Raw genomic sequence first — 14,195 nt, 5'->3', positions numbered from 1 at the left:
ACCCGTTGTGGGACTGCGCATACCGAGAAATAACACAGTGATCGCGATTGCGTATCTGCACTAGTGCTCTCCGATAATCCTGCAAGCCCGTGAGGCAGCCGTGTGACAGAGCGGGTTCTGTATTGTACTCATCACATAAATGCACAAATGGCGATTGTACTTTTTATCATTACTAACTCGATAAGTTTATTCTGCCAAGCCTTTGAAAGTCATTGTATCATTTATTGCACGCAGTGCTAGTTATGTTTTTCCTTGTTCGTTTTCTTCTTGATGTGGATTGAAGTCCCGTCAAGAAGATGATCGACGTCGATGAAGCAGGAGGCAGGTTGGAGGTAATAAAAACTTGAAGGTATATTGCACCGAAATATTTACAGTCATATGTACATCTTGCCGAAGCACACTGATGATAACATAGACATCAACAGCGTCTTACTCTTCTACTTAACTTTTCTTAAGTTAGAGCCTAGAACACTGTTACTACATACGAAGAACCGAGTCTCACTGTTCGACCACCGAGTGGTTACGGCCCAGACGAAAGTTGCATCGTACGGAGTCTTACTGATCGATCAGTTAAGTGATTACAGCCTAGACTGAAGGGAAACGAATTCCGTCCAGTCTTAAGTACCCTGCGGTAAACAAAGAAAAGGGGAGGTGGCCACTGGTGGTCCGCCTCGGCATTCCCTTATCCAATCCGTTTATCCTCAGATTAAGCCACTCCCTACCGGGCTGTCCTTAATCTCGACAGCAGTGTCATTACAGTGCAGACAGGCGTTTTGGCACTCTTTCCCATCATGGCTCTCCCTCTCCTTCCCACGCTCTCAGGGATTCTCACGGTCGAAATACATCGGTATCTTAGCCCTGGTGCATTCACGCCATTTTCCCACACTCATCGAGCTGAACCCGCGGAGCCAGTCGTTAAGCGGTTCTGGGAAAGAAAAGGCGTTTGCGTGACCCTGCCTCCCACGCATTCGACCTTGCATTGTTGCGAAAGCACATGTCGGTCGTTGTTGGGGGTCACGTATACTGTCGCCTCGAGCGACAGCATAGAGCAGGGGATGTCCCCCTCATTTTCCCACACATTCGGGCCGCCGACCTCTGAGAACGGTCGCTTGACCGCAACCCATGCTGACCATCGCTGCTCAAAGGAAGCCGTTTGCTTTCTCTTGATAATTGTACAGCCAAAGACCAGGCAGGGGGAGAGCCGAGAAAGAAGCTTTGTACGACGTACCGTGCCGCGCCGTCCCGTCTGCAGGATCGACTTATGAGAGGCAAAACCTAACACGTCCCCCCTAAAGAGTACGCTGGGCTGTTCTACGATCAGTGATACGATAAAGCACTGCCGCGATTAGGTCGCTGGACTTTCTAACCATACAACAGTCTACACGAACATTAAACACAATCGCAAGACAACAAGATAGGAGAATACAAGAAATGTAAACAAGTACATGCTAAACAATCAAGCACACCATTGCTGCTTCAAGCAGTATGATCACTAATGTCTGTTTCTTGAATTGACAATCACACAGTCCACAATATACAGCAGCAAGTGGGCAGGAACATTCACGTCCCCCCCAGTTGGCATGGCACTGTTATTCTGATGGCTTCCATAAACTGTTCTGGAGCCTTGATAATGCATCCGCATTACCGTTACATACGCCCTTCCGATGTTGTACTGACACATGATATCGCTGTAACGCCAGCGCCCATCTTGTCAATTTCGCCCCGTGCGGAGTCGAAGTTGTAAGGTACGACAGCGGATTGTGGTCGGAAACGACGTTTACTATGGCACCGAAAAGCCAGTAGTCAAACTTCTTTAAGGCCCATATGATTGCGAACGCTTCCCTCTCAATGGTCGACCAGCGCATCTGGGTCGGTGAGAAGCGGTGGCTTGCAAAGGCGATAGGCTTCTCTTGCCCCTCGGCTGACATTTGCGCCAAACATGCTCCCGCCGCCGTAGGTGATGCGTCTGTGAAAAGCCAGTAGGGCTGAGATGGCTCTGGAGTGTTAAGCGCCACGGCCTCGCACAAAGATTGTTTGAGAATCTCAAAGGCCGCCTGGGCTTCCTCTGGCCAGGGTATCTTATTAGGTACCGCTTTCTTTGTTAACAGCGTGAGCGGGCTCGTCACCTCTGCGTATCCTCGGACGTACTCGCGATAGTAGCCGCAAAGTCCTAACAGGCTGCGTAGTTCCCTTTTAGTGCGCGGTGGGCAGGTTCTTAATCGCTGCTATTTTTTCAGGGTCTGGTGCATGTGTCCCTGAACCGACAATATGCCCCAGGTAATGTATGTGGGATTGCGCAATCTGACACTTCTCCGGACTGGCTTTCAGTCCCGCCTTATCTAAGACCTTAAGAATAATGTCGAGATGCTTTAAGTGCTCCTCCTAAGTGCTAGAAAAAATAGCAATATCATCAAGGTATGCCGTGGCATACATTTGATATTGCGACAAGAGTTTATTCACCATTCTTTGAAAGGTTGCCGCGGAATTTTTTAGCCCGAAAGGCATCACTTTCCATGCGTACTGACCCTCATGCGTTACAAACGCGGTGAATTTCTGACTCTTCTCTTCCATCGGTACCTGCCAGTACCCGCGCCTAAGGTCCACTACCGTAATGAACTGCGCTCTACCTACTCGGAAAATCAATTCCTGAGGATTCATCATAGGGAACGCATCCACTTTGGTGACGGCATTTAACGCCCTGTAGTCCACACACATGCGGATAGTCCCATCTTTTTTTCCGACGCATACCACCGGGTGTGCGAACTCACTCTCCGTGGGGTAGATCAACTTCGAAGTCAAAAGTTCGTCAACTTGCCGGCTGACTTCCTTCTTTAATAGTTCCGGCACCCGATAAGGAAACACCTTTTTTGGCTGGTGGCCCGGTTCTATTTCTATCTTATGTTCGTCTACCTTCGCTATACCCGGGGTGCCGTCAAAGAGTGTGCAATGTCTCTGGAGCACCGCCTGTATTTCCGCCTGTGCGTCAGCATCAAGGTGAGCAACCTTCTCGCTCGTTAGCACTAGCTCTTCCCGCTTTATAGTGGTTGGTTGTGGAGCATATTCCACCTCCCCAAAATCATGGACCTCAGCGAAGACGACCCCAATATGACTGACCCTTGCATAGTAAGGTCGAATGTTGTTGGCGTGGACACTTTTCACCTTTCCCTCAGATGTTTCAACACGGTAAGAATGTTCGCGCTCACGTCCAACCACTGTGAATGGGCCTAGCCATTTAGGTGACATCTTACAATTCCGATCATTGTCGAAAACCACCACTTGGTCGCCAACGTTAAAAGCTTTTGAGCCTGGTGCTGCGATTATACGCACTGGCGTAACTCTCCTGATGAGTTGCACTCATTAGCTCAGCAATATTAGCAGCAGTCTCGAGCTGATCCTTAAGTTGCTGTAAATACGTGGCGGGGCTTTCTCTCAATGTCGCCGGCACCGGCATTTCTCCCGTCCACGTCCTCTGCAGTATTAGAAGCGGTCCCGTGGGATTCCTTCCATACAATAGACGAAACGGAGCTACTCCGGTTACCTCATGGGGAACTTCCCGATAAGCCCATAAAACCATTGGGATCAATTTGTCCCAATTCTTGGAGTCTCTCTGAATGACATGATACAACATGTTTTTCAGTACTCGATTCCACCTCTCTACAACTCCATTACTCTCTGGGTGTTCTGGGGTTGAGAATCTTGGTGTGCAGCCTAATTTCTCCAGCATCGTTTGCGTGAGCTGAGATTTAAAATTAGTGCCTTGATCGGAGCATATCATCTCCGGAACACCTGTGCGACTGAAGATCTCAATCAGTGCATCACAAGTCGCTTTAGCTGTCAAAGAGCGCAGTGGGACCCAGGGGCGTAGCCACGTTAGGGCACACCGGGCCCGTGCCCCCCCCCGAAAATTTTTTTTTGCCATAGCATACAGAGCAGAAAATGACACTCGACCACATCTGCCTGCTCGTCCCCACAACAGATCAAGGAGGTGCCCCCCCCCTCCCCCGAAAAATATTTCTGCCTACGCCCCTGGTGGGACCACCTCTGGCCACCTCGTGCAAAGATCCACTAAGCACAGCGCGTACTTATGCCCTCTCGCTGACGGTGTGTCCAGGGGTCCGATCACATCTACACTGACAACTTGGAAAGGGTGTTCAGGTCTAGTGAGCGGAGTTATAGGCACCCTATCCGTGCGACGCCTGTCTGAACGAATTTGACATTCATGGCACGAACGACAATGCTCTAATATCTCCTTCGCCATACCCGGCCAAAAGAAGTTATACTTAATGCGAGCTTTTGTTTTCTTTGGCCCTAGATGCCCCCCACATAGTGACTCATGAGCTAAGTGCATCACCTCAGTACGCTTATCTTTGGGGACAACTAGCTGACTCACTCGAGTGCCTGCTATTGAGTCGCAGTGGTATAACAGTCCGTCTGAAATGAACATGCCGGATTTCCCACTACGAGCATCATCCCAACATTTTTTTAGCGTAGTGTCACCCAACTGCACTTTGCGGAACTCTTCTCTTTGGCCTAACGACCCCTCCCTCTCTTCATCTATTTGCGCATCTTCCCCGGAAACGTCTTTTTCCTCCAAGGTAAGATTGCAGGCCACTACTTTTGGTGTCTGTACTATTTGTTCTGCCTCATGAGCAGGCTCGGCCGGTGCTCGACAGGGTGCCAGAGGGCTGCTGGCCTTCAACAAAAGTTTCCAATCTTCCTCGGTCAACAAACAATCTGTGCCCTCGACGAGCTCATCAGTTAACGCGCAGAGTAGGTCGACGCTCTGAGGCTGCGTCACCACTCGCGGGCTATTTAATTTTACCGGCAACGTAGCTACCCTTGCCTCGATCGTTTTACCAAAAGCAGACACCAATCTTACCGTGCCAGACGGCTCTACTAAACTTCGCGGAAGCAGACTCTCCCGAATGACAGTTATCTCACTCCCTGTATCCAAAATCGCATCTGCGGATACGTCTGCACATGATACAGGAATTAACTGCAGTTTATTTGTGCCTTCACCCTCGTGTTTCAGAGACTTCATCTTTGCGCTAAGGACTCCATTGGGTATTTCAATTTCCGAATCGTCGGCTAATATTACCTTTTGTACCTTCCGCTTTGTCTCGATAGCCTTCTTGGTGTTGCTCTCCTTATCACTAGCCTTCGGGCACTCTTTAGCGAAATGGCCTGAGCCGTGACATAAGTGGCACTTCAGAGCCCCTTTCTCTACTCGTGTCGCCGGCTTTTGCCTCATTTCTACAATTGGTTGCTTTGAAGCACGCCCTTTCCCTTTCGCTTGTTCGAAAGTTTGGAGCACTTTAGCGATCTCAGTTGGCCTAAGCCATCCCTCGCCTTCCCTTAATCTCACATACTCTAGACCCTCCGTACTTAGTCCCGATTTTATACGGTCAGCAACCATGAGTTCGGCCATCACTTCTACCGTGTCGGCCTCTCTCACTTGGAGGTAGTAGGAGAAATAAGTTTTCACCCGTGACGCGAACTGCGCGCACGTCTCTTCCTTCCGCTTTACTGCCCTTTCAAACCTCTGCAGATACTCTGCCGGAGAAAGCTTCAGTTCCGTCAGCACTGCTGCTTTAACCGCCTCGTAATCTGCACTCTCTTCAGGGTTGAGGTTACGCAGTAGGTAACGAACTCGTTCAGTTAGTGCTGGTATAACCAAATGCACGTGATTCTCATACGGTACTTGGTAAGTAGCAAACAGTTTTTCTACTTCCTCAAATCATAATGGCACATCCGCGTCACTCGGCAGGCGGAACCCTTTCAGCACTTTTGCACATTGCCGGATAGAGTCAAAAACCAGTCGCCTATGATCACCTGTCGCCGACCCATGGTTGGACAACGTGTCATTGAGACGGTCAGCGTTCACTCTATTCTGCTCTAGCCTTTCGTACTCAATCTGAAGATTGAGCCTTTGAATTTCAAGTTCGAGCATTCTCGTTTCACTTGAATTCGGCAAAACCTGAGATGCCTGCTGCATCGATTCTTGCCTCTCAGTAGGCACTCTCGCCTCAGCTGATTTATCAGAATTTAGACTACCATTATTTGATGGCTCTCGATTCCGATCCATATCCGCTACACTCGCACCTTCATCTCCATTAGACTCCATTGTTTCAGCACCCCCGCGTGTTCTCACCATGTGCTCTACACATAAACTGCCATGCCAACTTGAGAAAGACGCAAGAAATCCTGCTCACCCTTTGCTGAATGCTCTGTCGTTCCTGGATCTCCTCCACGGCGCCGGAGTTGACTGCCGTGGGATCGTCTCGACGTTGCCGCTGGTGGCTGTTGGATGCCTTGCCCCTCGGGTCTTCTCAGCGCTGGTCCAGTGTATGGTGCTGTAGAGCTCGCCGATCCTGTCGACTGCGCCAGTTATGTTTTTCCTTGTTCGTTTTCTCCTTGATGTGGATTGAAGTCCCGTCAAGAAGATGATCGACGTCGATGAAGCAGGAGGCAGGTTGGAGGTAATAAAAACTTGAAGGTATATTGCAGCGAAATATTTAGTCATATGTACATCTTGCCGAAGCACACTGATGATACATAGACATCAACAGCGTCTTACTCTTCTACTTAACTTTTCTTAAGTTAGAGCCTAGAACACTGTTACTACATAAGAAGAACCGAGTCTCACTGTTCGACCACTGAGTGGTTACGGCCCAGACGAAAGTTGCATCGTACGGAGTCTTACTGATCGATCAGTTAAGTGATTACAGCCTAGACTGAAGGGAAACTTAAGTACCTTGCGGTAAACAAAGAAAAGGGGAGGTGGCCACTGGTGGTCCGCCTCGGCATTCCCTTATCCAATCCGTTTATCCTCAGATTAAACCACTCCCTACCGGGCTGTCCTTAATCTCGACAGCAGTGTCATTACAGTGCAGACAGGCGTTTTGGCACTCTTTCCCATCATGGCTCTCCCTCTCCTTCCCACGCTCTCAGGGATTCTCACGGTCGAAATACATCGGTATCTTAGCCCTGGTGCATTCACGCCATTTTCCCACACTCATCGAGCTGAACCCGCGGAGCCAGTCGTTAAGCGGTTCTGGGAAAGAAAAGGCGTTTGCGTGACCCTGCCTCCCACGCATTCGACCTTGCATTGTTGCGAAAGCACATGTCGGTCGTTGTTGGGGGTCACGCATACTGTCGCCTCGAGCGACAGCACAGAGCAGGGGATGTTCTCCTCATTTTCCCACACATTCGGGCCGCCGACCTCTGAGAACGGTCGCTTGACCGCAACCCATGCTGGCCATCGCTGCTCAAAGGAAGCCGTTTGCTTTCTCTTGATAATTGTACAGCCAAAGACCAGGCAGGGGGAGAGCCGAGAAAGAAGCTTTGTACGACGTACCGTGCCGCGCCGTCCCGTCTGCAGGATCGACTTATGAGAGGCAAAACCTAACAGTGCTCACGAAAACAAAGACCCTTTCCGATCGTTTTATATATGTCAGTCATCCACTATATGATAACAAACGTTTTTGTACCTCGCAAAAGCGGGTGCTCAAGCTACTACACTTTTCCTTTTTATTTAAACGCGTAAAGAGGCCATATTGGTGCAACGGAAATTGCAGCATTCCGATCTTTCTAGACATTGACTACTGTAAAGAAATCCATTGTAATTGGTTACAAAAAATTTCGCCCGTGTTTCTGAGGCACAGCAGCACAAATTTACCATTCGCTGAAGTGATGCGTGTGTGTGTGTGTGTGTGTGTGTGTGTGTGTGTGTGTGTGTGTGTGTGTGTGTGTGTGTGCGTACGTGCGTGCGTGCGTGCGTGCGTGCGTGTGTGTGTGTGTGTGTGTGTGTGTGTGTGTGTGTGTGTACTGTATGCCCATATTTTTCATAAATTTTAGAAATGCATGGCTTTTGTGTTGCTCTGCAATGACATTGGAAAGAAATAAACAGCAGTCGTGTCTTTTTCTTCGCACTGTTCTATTTTCGGAAACCGCATGACCAGGAAAACAGCCCAACTCAGACTTTGGGAGAACTTATGTGCAAAAACGGATCAGTGAAGCGAGCAAACGCGAACGCACCTTTCTTGTTTGGCTCTTGTGCATTGGTAACAGCTTGATGCGGGCTAGTCGTTTCATAATTAGAGCAGAGAATACAACAGCGCGACGAGAACAGGGACAACAAAGGAACAATGCTCTGGTCCTATCGTCCTCGTTCCCTTGTTGTCCTTGTTCTCGTCGTGGTGTTTTATCCTCTGTCCTTGTGCTGTTCACTGCAAAAATCGTTTACCAAGAAGCCTAGCTTAAAATCCGTTTTCGAGGGCACATGCCCGTTTTCGGGTGGTTTTCGTGTCAAACTCCGGTTGGCATTTATAAATGGTTCTCATATGCACACACGTTTTGAAGAAGAGTGACTAATTCGAATTTTTTTTTTTGGGGGGGGGGGGCGTTTATTTTCATCCAGAGGTTCCAGAAGTTTCGTCATAAATGTTCTGCGCGATCATGGTGCCATTTATTTTGACCAATCTAAAAGCATGGCAACGTTTCTGTTCAGCGTTTTATTTTCTCGACCATCTGGGCATTCCCATAGCCAAAAGGGTGGCTTTCTTGGCCAGTCTCTTGACAAACGTGCTCTACACCATCTCCACCGACCCCACGAGACCACGACCCGCAGTTCAATATAACGCCGAAGCAAGCGCAGCGCGAGGTTGGAGCGCAAGCGCGCTCACATGAGCACCGCGAGCAAGAGCAGGCGCACTGCTGCTCAGCACAGCGCGTGCAGAAAGGCGCAGCAGCGCCCCCTGGCCCAGTTTTTCTCATCTATAGACTCCGCCAAAATCTCTGACGTCATGACATTTGGGAACTTCAAGACGGCGTCACCTCTTGCATTTTCTGTCTACGCGTGTTCTAGCTTACCAAGCGCAGCTTACCACAGGAATGTGGCAAGAGTGCTGCTTTAGGTATTGTGAATGGATAATGTACTAATACCAGAAGAATCCTTTTCCTCTTTAGTGTACCTTTAAAAATGATCAATCCGCCAGGTAGCGGCACATTGTGGCACTTTGTCCAACCATGGTGTGGGTTGGAAGTTTTGTAGAGTCACGTCCGTCTTCTTGTTCATGGAAAACAATCAAAGTACTCCAAATTGACGAGTATCTACCTAGCGGCAGTCGCATTTCGATGGAGGCGATATGGCAGAGGCCCGTGTAGTGTGCGATGAAAGCACCCGGAGACTTCCCCTGCGGCGTCTCTCATAGCCAGAGTCCCTTTGGACCGGCCACGATGGCATAGTGGTTATGGCGCTCGACTACTGACCCGAAGGTTGTGGGATCGAATCCCGGCCGCGACGGCCGCATTTTCGATGGAGGCAAAAATGCTTGAGCCCCGTGTACTTAAGGAACCCAAGGTGGTCGAAATTTCCGTTGCCCTCCATTATACGGCGCCCCTCATAACCACATCGTGGTTTTCGGACGTTAAACCCCAACAGTTATATATTATACTGAGTCGCTTTGGGACGTTAACCCCCATAATTCAACCAACCGAATGTTAGGCCTTTACATCAGTGCAGTTGAAACTCGAGTTAGCAAAGTGACGACCACCCGCATCGGTCACCAATATTGGCTACCAGCTGTTATAGAACCACAGCACTCAGTTTGAATCTATTGGTCGAGTCGTCTACGGTGTGCTAGCATAGTGGGCACTACGCTGCGCTCTCTCCTGATTTGAAAACACCCATATATTTTCCGTAGCACTGTAATCTTCTATGACCACATGCACTTATATGTGAGAGCATATACAGCTCTTCATATAAGTTTCTATACATAGGTCATTCCAATTACGGATACGGCATACGGTATTGTACGATAGCTTGACAGTGCTTCTCAAGGTTATACTCACTTTCCCTACAACACACCTCTGAAGTAATTAAGTGTATGATTATCTCTCTCACCTCCTCACCCAAACAATAATTGCTTAATCAGCAATTTCGGCTAGTTGTACATGGTTCATGGTAGGACGAAAAAGACACGTACAGTTCCGCCGCAAGAGCGAAGCAGTGAATGTGATAGCAATAAACGGGAATGTTTTAGGAAGTAAGGCCAGCAGTTAGCGCCTTTAGCATCCGGCCTGGCGTAACTCAACAAAATACTCGCGTAAGGAAACGCGGCCGCTGGAGTGTGCGAAGGGCCCATCGTGCTGTCTATTGCTTCAACGCAAACTGAGCGGTGAGAACACAGAATGCGCAAAGGTGTGAGCCGTCTGCTAGTTCCTGTCAATTAGGGCACCCCCAGCAGCTCTAATTACGCAGTTGCTACCGGAGCTACGCAACCAGCCCCTCAACCCCCTCCCTTGGGACCCCTCCCCAGACGGCCGGCGCGTTTCCTGTCCGCTTGAGCCGCGATCGCCGGCCACCTTCGCACGCTTTCACTCGCTCATGGAAAACACGGCGCGTGAGGCGCCTTTGGAATTTATACGGGACCTCACGGCGACGGCGACGGCAAAATTGCCCCTGTAGTGTCTATGTAATTGTTATCGCAATAAAAACAAAAGGTGACCGCTTACGCAAGGGACGAAGAAAGAAATTCCCGGTGCCAACACTTTATTTCTTCATTCCTCGTGTTAGCCCTGAATTTAATTTACTACCATGGACAAATGCTTAAATGACTCCGACATTAAGTTTTTTACTTTCTTTTAACATGAGGTGTAAGTCCTAGACTTCTAAACACACACACACACAAAACCAATAACCAGCCTCGGAGCACCTGAAATTTCTGAGAAGGGTGATGTGTCGTGACGAAGAAGGTGGTCACGTGGAAACCGGATATTGCGTAATCTTGACGCTAGCTCTGGCTCGGTCAGTCACATCTTATGCTGCTACTCGTTTTTGAAGACCGACGTATATAGTATCGCAAAACTTATCGAGTGTGCCGGAGCGAGCGTCCAAACATCGCACTGTGTTGCTGAGGCGGGCCACGTGGTCACCTTCTGGGTTAAGGCCTGAACACACGTACGCGTTGCAGCGTGTCAGCGCGTGACCTTCTGACGCGGCGCCGCGCCCTCTCCCTTTGGAGAACGCGAAGCTGCGCGTTCTCTCTTCCATAGGGAGAGGGCGCGGCGCCGCATCAGTAAGTCACGCGCTGACACGCTGCAACGCGTACGTGTGTTCAGGCCTTTATGGTGTCAGGTGTCACGACACAGTATGTCACGACCCAGGGGTCTCAAACACGCGGCCCGTACATCACTGTCTCATCTTTTATTTTTCTTAAGAAGTATGGTTATGAGATACAAAGGCGTGACCCTCCTCAAGCATTTCTTTCGTGGGGTACCCTAAGCAGTCACCATGTGTTAAAACATAGCCATGGAAGAAAAACTCTATTTCAGAATCGGCGTCCTGATTTCAGTTATTCAGGAGATCAGAATCAATGTGTTTCTCGAATCCTGACGCAAAATCCCCTTCAGGAGTGGCGCATAAATGAGATATGTGCAAAGCCTTCCTTTCAAATGGCAACGTTAGCTAACGTTTTGTGTAAACCATTCCAAAGAACTCTCGGCAGCGGCCTAATACCGAGGCCTAATACCGAATGAGTTTCCTTCTTAAACTTTTTAACAGCGAAGCTGTTTAAGCGAGCCGTAATTTGTGCGGCCTATAAGAAAACTATCATCATCATGGACGGGAATGTGCTACGGAAATTGATCAAATCCCACTACTCCCCACTGGTCCACTAAAAATTAAGAAGGCAAAAATTAGCCCAAGAAATAATTATCATCACGGGTATGTGCCACAGGTATTGGGCTAATCCGACTATACTCACCACTGGTTCACTAAGATAGAGAGAGAAAGCTATAGAAATAAAGAGGGTGAAAAATTGAGAGAAATAACGGGAATAAGGACATAAAAAAGATAGAAAGACAGAGAAATATATAGAAAGAGAGAGCAAGAGAAAGAAAGAAAGACACAGAAAAAGAGAGGAAGAGATAGAAAAAAAATAGAAAGATCAAGAGAGAAATAAACAGAGAAAAAGCGGAGATAAAGAAAGGGAAGGAAGAGAAATGAAGATAAAAATAGCGAGAAAGAGAAAGAAATAGAAAGAAACAGATACAAAAATAGAGATACAAGAAACAAAGAGAAAGAGAAGAAAGAAAGAAACTGATAAAGAGAAACAAAGAAGGCCAGCCAGCTGCGCTCTTCCTTCAGGCTTGGCAACACTAATGCAAAGCTGCCGTACTAGGGAACGTGAAAGGCAACGGCGAGAAGAGCCCGAAGCGATGGAAGCCCTACGCCAACGACGACGTGCCTGCAGATCTATGAGAAGTGCGAACGCTCGGTTCTGGAGTTTGCACATCCGTCTCGTAACTATAACCTAGCGAAAGCCTAGCAACAACCCATAGACGCCAACCAGATCAGTCTTCAGAATCGTCCAGTTTCGCTGTTTCAAGCCTTGCGCGACTTAGTGCTAGCCTCGCCAATTTCTTCCCTCAAGGACACTAGGCGAAAACAAACAAACGTGTCTGTAACTGTCGTTGCACGAAGCGTCACAAGATGTCGATACCATCGTCCGATATTCAGGCATGTCCGGTATTCCGGTATTCCGATATTTAGCATGTCCGGTATTCCGGTATACGAAAAGGGGTTTACGGAATACCGGTATTCCGTAAACACCTTTGCGTATCGGAATACCAGCATACCGTAGACTCTAGCACCCCAAACGACGCTAACGACATCTTGTGACGCTTCGTGCAGCCACAATTATAGACATGGTTTGTTTTCGCCTAGTGTCCTGAAGGAAAAAAGTAGAATGCACTAGCTTTCTGAAGTAACACTTCTTTGCTTGCCTGGTTCATCTCGTCCCCGCTAGATGGCATCGTCTATCCGGCCTCTCACGTTTACGGCTGCGGTAGGCGGTATAACGCTAACGCAAGGAAGTTTGCGGACAAACTGAATACGCTTTTTTTTATTAGAAGTATTTAGCTTGTCCGGCATTCCGGTGTACGCAAAGACGTTTACGGAATACCGGGTTGCCGGACATCTTGCGAAGCTTCGTGCAACCACGGTTACAGACACGTTTGTTTGTTTTCGCCTTGTATAATTGAGGAAAAAAGTTTTAAAAGGCAGCTGATTCGGTATTAGGTCACAGCCCAGAATTTACACCAGCAGAGAATAGCATGCAATGGTTTCTGCAGTAACAGTTCTATGATTTCTTGAATAGTCTCGGCCCCACCAGATAGCACCACTATGTGGCCTCTCAAGTTTACGCCTACGGAATCCAGTATAACGCTAACGTAAAGAAGTTTGCGGGTAAACTCTCAGTTAGCGTTTTTTGGTCTGTCCGGTATTCCGCTATCGCAGAGGAGTAGAGTAATGCCGGATAGCCTGTGCCATAGATGCCGCCACGTGAAGTGGAGCCAGCTGTGGAGGATAAAAAAACAACTATCAAACGTGTAATCTATATCCTCCGAGATTCCGGGAGCACCCATCGCCACTACCTAAGCCTACAGAATCAATTATTTGAGTATGGCTCTCGAAAACCGTGCCGAATCAACACGAATACTTTGCTGTCGAAGCCTAAGGACATGAATCTAAAACAAATACAGGCATCACTTCGGAGCTAACGAGCTACAGGGCGCACGGCGGCCGCTTGGTAGATTCGAGGTGGACGGCAACCGCTTTCGGCGGTGCGGCCATGTTTTTCGGGAGCGCGCATGCGCAGTTCACGCCCAGTTTTCCGAAAGCGTTTTGCGTATACCGGAATACCGGACAGACTAAAACGCTCTTTATTTGCATCGCGGGGCAAAGACGGTTGATGCGTGGCTATCGATAGTGTATGTTCTATATAGCATCTTTCGTATAAACTGTAGTCTTCTCCAGTGCGGAAACTGGAGCAGCGTCCCTATATTGGCGGTGCCCTTCTTCCGCGCCGTCCGTCACGGGACCGCGCGTCCTCGGCCTCGGCTTCACCGCGGCCGATCGCAGGCAAGCGGCCAAGTGTGCCGGGGCCGGCCCGGCCGAGACCAGTTTCTTTTTTCTTTTTCTTCAAAGTCCGCTGGCTGCTGCTGCTCTCCGAGGCTAGCTAGCGCCTTTCCGTCACCAGCAGGAGGAGGGCGGGGGTTTAGAGCGGTTAGGAGAGAGAAGGAAACGGACGAGACGCGGTGCCATGACACGGCAGCCCGCACGGAGCGGCAGTACGTCGTTGCTTCGCAAGCCGTTTCGCCGGGAACGAGCCGAATTTACTCTTCCATCAGGG

This window comes from Rhipicephalus sanguineus, chromosome 11 (genome assembly GCF_013339695.2).
Source record: "Rhipicephalus sanguineus isolate Rsan-2018 chromosome 11, BIME_Rsan_1.4, whole genome shotgun sequence".
NCBI lineage: Eukaryota > Metazoa > Arthropoda > Arachnida > Ixodida > Ixodidae > Rhipicephalus > Rhipicephalus sanguineus.
Note: the sequence above shows the minus strand (reverse complement) of the source record.